We start from the raw sequence: 6,192 nt of genomic DNA, 5'->3' as shown, positions 1-6,192 counted from the left end.
TATATCATTGATATAACCTATTTCATTAACTTGGTTCTTGTTTCATTTAAGTAGATTATGTTATTTTTATTTGTTTCTTATAATTTTATTTGTTGAAAGATTTAATCTGCATAATATTTATATTTAAAATTATTTCTATGTTTTCTATTTTTCCATTTAGGTTAAAATTGAAATATTTTCTATATTACGCATCCTATACTTTTTAATTGTTTAAAATTTAAGTAACATTTATAATGAGACTATTCTCAGAGGTAGGTAACATTTTTAATGAAAAAAGAGCTAGTTTGTTGCCCAAATCAGGATAGCAACTCTTTTTGCACCAAATTATATCGACCGGAACGAAATTCCGGTACATCCCTAATGTATATAGTTCCTGACTCTAGAAATGTAAAAGGGTTTGATATACTCCTTACGGACGGGTTTGATATACTCCTTTAAATTTTGAAAAACTTAAACGTTGGAAAAATGGAAAAAAAACAAAAACCACTATAAAAATAATTTAGTATATTTAAAAGAATGCACTTATCCAGCTGGTTTTTGAATTGATAAAAAACGAAACCTGAGAAATCTGTCAAAAAGTTATTGTGTGCTAGTTACTGTTAATAAAAAATCAAGCAATTATTTTATTGAAATAGAAAGTATGTACGTTAAATAAAAGTATTTTGCTTATAAATTAATGCAATAGCATACATTTCTTACTTTATTATTGTAGTAGAGTTGTGAAACTACTACCATCTGTATTGGGAAGTTAACAAAAAAGTTTAGAAAAGAAATAAAGACAATTATTTCCATAGATAAAATAATGTGTTCGATATCAAACTTCGGGTCAGTTGCTTTCAATTTTCGAACCTTTGCATTCCATAATGGTAACTTCATAAAGTATTTTTAAACATCTTTCCAGAAACACGTATGTTGAATTTAGTGTATTATACGAATGTATACACGTCATGTTTACTTTCTTATGTTGCATTATGTTGAAATATCCTGTTTTGATGACATGAGTATGGGAAATTATTGGTATAAACTTTGCTGAACCATTTACAGAAACATCAATGGCTAACAAAACTTCATGAGCTGTACCAATTTATTTTCTAAATGGCTTAATAATAAATAAAATTAGTGACATTTTTTGGATTTCCATCCATTATTCTTATTGACTATGGAACTAAGTTTTGCAATGAGGTATTTATTAGATATATTTATTTAAAAAATTTTTAAATAAGTATTTAGAACAAAGCGGTTTCTAGATAAACATTCATCTTCTGCAAAGTATTTGTCTTCTGTAAATAATAATGATACAATGTGGTCCTTTTTTTTGTATAATGCAGACTTGGAGAAACAAATAATTTATTGGAGTTGGGGTGAAAACTATTAGTGTTGGTCATACCCTTTGAGGGTGAGTCAGAATAAAACCTTTATTTTTTGCTTTGGTTTACTTGTGTCTTGATTTTCCTTGCAATGTATAATAAGGGTGATTTTTAAATAATTTAAGGGGGAGAGGTGTTTTGAATATTTGCTATTAAAATAGCAAATATTCAAAATACCTTTGATTAAAATAACCAGGATGGCGGTAGAGAATGCCTCAACCGCTATCCTGGTTGCTACAGACCAGTAGTGATAAAATATTTTGTGTAATACCAAATTTTTAATAGAAAAAGTTCAAAATAATTTAGTTTTCTTTTTTCCATTAATTAATTAGTTAAACGATGACGTATATAAGATCTTGGGTATAGAACAACGAAAAACTGCTATTAATCACCCAGAAACACATGGGCATGATGAAAGTACAAATAAAAGCATAAAAGGGTATTAAAAAGTATAAAAGGCATTATTTTGTTATTGTTTTAAGTCACAAAAAAATCATGAAAAATATATTGTTACTTTCAAAAAACGTTTATTAAAAATTTCATGAAACTTGTTGACGAAAACCATTAAAACTGGGATGATTAAATACAGTGCTGACCAATATATTAGGAATTTAGAAGGATTTGATCAGATCTAACGTATTCAGTCTTACTTTGGCTATATAATTACATTCTAATTTTTGTTTATTACATAAGTTGCTGTCATAATACTTATTTTATTTTTATGTTGCTAAAATATGATTTTATTTTGTATTTTGTATAAAATTTGCTTTAAGTTCTTAAGGCACTTGATTGCGGTATTTGGCGATATCTGGTCATTAATTTTGGCGTCTTTTGTAGCTTAACTGTAATTTTACTTGTATTATAAAAAATATTACTTTGCTGTTATTGAAACAAGCTTCAAGTGGTAAGAGAGACACTATTTGACAGAAATGGGTAAGAAACATGACATCACCGTGCAAAAAAAAAGTAAAATGAAACTGTTATTAAAAAATACTGCTCTTCTGATTTCCGAAATAGCTCGCAAGTTAGAAGTCTCGCGTCAGACTGTTGGAAGAATCAGAAATAAGCTGTCCAAAGGCTAAGATGTCATAGCTACCAAAAGAGAAAATTGTAAAAGGGCTTCCAAGACTACCCCTAGGAATGATCGCGTACTTCTGAACTTGTGCCAAAAAGGACATAAGAAATCTTCCGTAGAGTTAGCACAGGAATGGAATGGCATAATAGGACTTACAGTAAGCTCAAGAACTGCTCGAAGACGTTTGTTGATTTTCGGCTACAAGGCATACAAACCCACGAAGAAACCAAGCTGATGGTTGCAATGAAGGAGAAGAGGCTGACGCCGATTGGATCGATGACGATTGGTCGAAGGTAAGCAGTTTACATAATCTTTTGAAAATATTTAAAGTCAGAAGCATATACCCAGTGAAAAATAAAACCGCGTCCCACATGGGTTACGCGTGGGTTCCGTGTGGGATTGATGGGATTTATGTGGGACGGATTTTCCCATGTGGTATCCGTATGGAAATTTGTCACCTTAAACCCATGTGGGTAATCCCACATGGGTTACATGTGGGAACCATATGGTATTTACACACATGGGAAATCCCACGTGGGTTTCCTGTGGGATTTGCATGGGAATTAATTTAAAAGCTGGAAACTAAATAAAAAATTTTTAAATCGACATTGCATTGCGTTACGTTTATATTGTGTGAAAATATTTTATATTAAAAGAGAATGGCAAGCAAGTATGTAAGTACCACGAATAACTTTTATCTTTCTTTATAGAAATAAGATTAAGATTTGTGCAAATAGACGTATTATTAGGATAATATAATAGTTATTTGAATATAGATCTTGAGTAAATTATTTGCAAACAATTAACTGATGCAAGTTGAAATGTTGTCAAAAACCAATCTTGCATGCATAGGACACTGCAGTGTCCCACAAAGAAATGCAGGTTTGAAAGTCAAAGAATTCACAATTTTCTTTATTAAAAAAAGAAAAAAATAGGATGGAAATGGGTTTCTGTAACTTTTTTTAATAAAAAAAGTTACAGAAACCCATCTCCAGTTTTGGAGCATAAAAAAAGTTTTGGAGCATAAAAATTTTATGCTCCAAAACTTTTAACTTTAGATATAATAAGGTCCTTAAGACTTGAGGGACTTACGAACTACATTGAGGAACAAAAACAGGATATTTACAGAAACTTTTCAATTTTTAATCTGGAGTACCACAGTGTTATTGTGAATAAAGCCTCTGGGTCCAGTTTTCAAAGTAATATGATCTAAGTAATGTTTAAATAAAATAAAATGCTTTAAAATGCATATAGTTATACATATAACTCCTGATAGTTAACTATATGTATAACTAGTTATACATATAATTTGTTATAAAAACTTATTTTTTAAGGTTGTGCTTGAACAAATTAGTACCAATTAATTCAAATTCAAGATTTAGTTAAAGTTCAAGTTAATGTTCTTATTTATTCATTGTTTTTGTTAATTTTATATTTATTTGTTCAAATTTATCAGTTAGTACTATATTTTACTACAGTAAAAATGTTTATCATTGTTGAACGTGATTTTATTAGTAACTTTTGACAACACCCTTTATATTTTAAATAATGACAGCTTTACTTTTCTATTGATGTTAAATTTATTACGTTTCAATAACTCAGATTGAATCTTAACTGAATTATTGTAAGCTTTGTAGGGGTTTGTTGTATATCAAATGGTGTTGTAAATAAAGTAAAAAAAAAATATATATATATATATACATATATATATATATATATATAATATATATATATATAACATTAAAACAATAAAATTGATACAAAATTTCACTTTAAAATGAATACCATTAACATTGTGATGATAAAAGCATTAGGAAACTAGTATTTATGTATTATTATTATACTATAAATAAATTGTTTTTTAATTCATTTTATAAAATGGAGACTGACAACTGATAATTAATGGAAAAAAATACAAATCATAAAAATCATGTAAACTTCATTTATTATTACTAAATACTATATTAATGTTAGTTTATAAAATGGAGACTGACAACTGATTTATAAATTGTCTGATTTATAAAATGGAGACTGACAACATTTTATAAAATGGAGACTGACAACTGATAATTAATGGAAAAAAATACAAATCATAAAAATCATGTAAACTTCATTTATTATTACTAAATACTATATTAATGTTAGTCTACAAAGTTAAAATCAATTTAGAGCATTGTTATTAGTTCTTTTGCGATTCGCACTTCCACTTCTGTCTCTCAAATTTATAAAATAGGTGGTCAAAGCTTGCTCAATAGGTAGGTTCTCAGCATAACAATGCTTTTTTCTTACACTTTCTAAAGAGAAATATGGCAAATTGATTACTTATTTTACCTAAATTGTAGGGTCATCTATGCATAATGATGTCAGATGATGACCCGGTTTATTGAACAACTTCACCCTTTATCAAACTCATACAATTTTTTGCCATCTCCAATTGAAAATGATGTCAGTTTTTGTTATCGTATTATGATGGTGTATCTGAATTGTTAATATAATATAAAAAATGCATATACCATCAATTTTTTTCTGGTTCAATTATACATTTATTCTCAACAGTACTAAAAGTAAAAAAAAAAAACATAAATTGTTCTTTCAGATAAGCTAATTTCTGAATTTAAATTGTTTTTCCTATGATCCTCTACAGTTTTAAGCAACAAAAGCAAGAAGTTTTTAGACCACATTGTTGGTGTAAATATCTCTAAAACCTGCTCATAGCTAGCATAAATTGTTTTACTTTTTTTTAAAATAAAATATTTTACTTTTTTTTTTAATTCATTTTTTTAATTGACATTATTTTGGTCTCAACATCCCCTCCCCATTGTCAATTATTGTTAAACTCACACTGCCCCTCTATCTACTGGCATCATTTATGGATGATCCCATAGCCTAAATACTATATATATATATATATATATATATATATATATATATATATATATATATATATATATATATATATATATATATATATATATATATATATATATATACATACATATATATATATATATTTTATATATATATATGTATGTATATATATATATATATATATATATTATATATATATGTATGTATATATATATATATATATATATATATATTATATATATATATATATATATATATATATATTATTTTTACTTTATTTACAACACCATTTGATATACAACAAACCCTTACAATGCTTACAATAATTCAGTTAAGATTCAATCTGAGTTATTGAAACGTAATAAATTTAACATCAATAGAAAAGTAAAGCTGTCATCATTTAAAATGTAAAGGGTGTTGTCAAAATATGTTGATAGTAAAATTAAGTTACTAATAAAATCACGTTCAACAATGATAAATATTCTTACTGTAGTAAGAATTAGTACTAGTTAACAAATTTGAACAAATAAATATAAAATAGTGAAAAAACAATGACCAAATAACTTGAACTTGAACTAAATCTTGAATTTGAATTAATTGGTTGTAATTTGTTCAAGCATAACCTTAAAAAATAAGTTTATATAATAAATTTTATGTATAACTAGTTATACATATAGTTAACTATCAGGAGTTATATATATAACTGCATGCATTTTGAATCATTTTATTTAATTTATATATTACTTTAGATCATATTACTTTGAATACTGGACCCAGAGACTTTATTCCCAATTACACTGTGGTACTCCAGATTAAAAATTTAAAAGTTTCTGTAAATATCCTATTTTTGTTCCTCAATGTACTTCGTAAGTCCCTTAAGTT

At 26.8% G+C, this 6,192-nt stretch overlaps 1 long non-coding RNA gene across 1 annotated transcript in view; it reads left to right on the top strand.

The window, feature by feature from the left end:
* The first annotated feature begins 2,794 nt into the window (after window positions 1–2,794).
* Window positions 2,795–6,192, top strand: part of LOC136080670 (uncharacterized) — a 6,446-nt gene continuing 3,048 nt past the window's right edge. The window contains exon 1 of the long non-coding RNA XR_010638589.1: window positions 2,795–3,116. This is a non-coding gene — a long non-coding RNA (uncharacterized LOC136080670). The remainder of the gene's footprint in view (window positions 3,117–6,192) is intronic.

This window comes from Hydra vulgaris, chromosome 05 (genome assembly GCF_038396675.1).
Source record: "Hydra vulgaris chromosome 05, alternate assembly HydraT2T_AEP".
In the NCBI taxonomy this organism is placed as follows: domain Eukaryota; kingdom Metazoa; phylum Cnidaria; class Hydrozoa; order Anthoathecata; family Hydridae; genus Hydra; species Hydra vulgaris.
The sequence above is the reverse complement of the archived record's forward strand: the minus strand, read 5'-3'. Positions and strand labels throughout refer to the sequence as shown.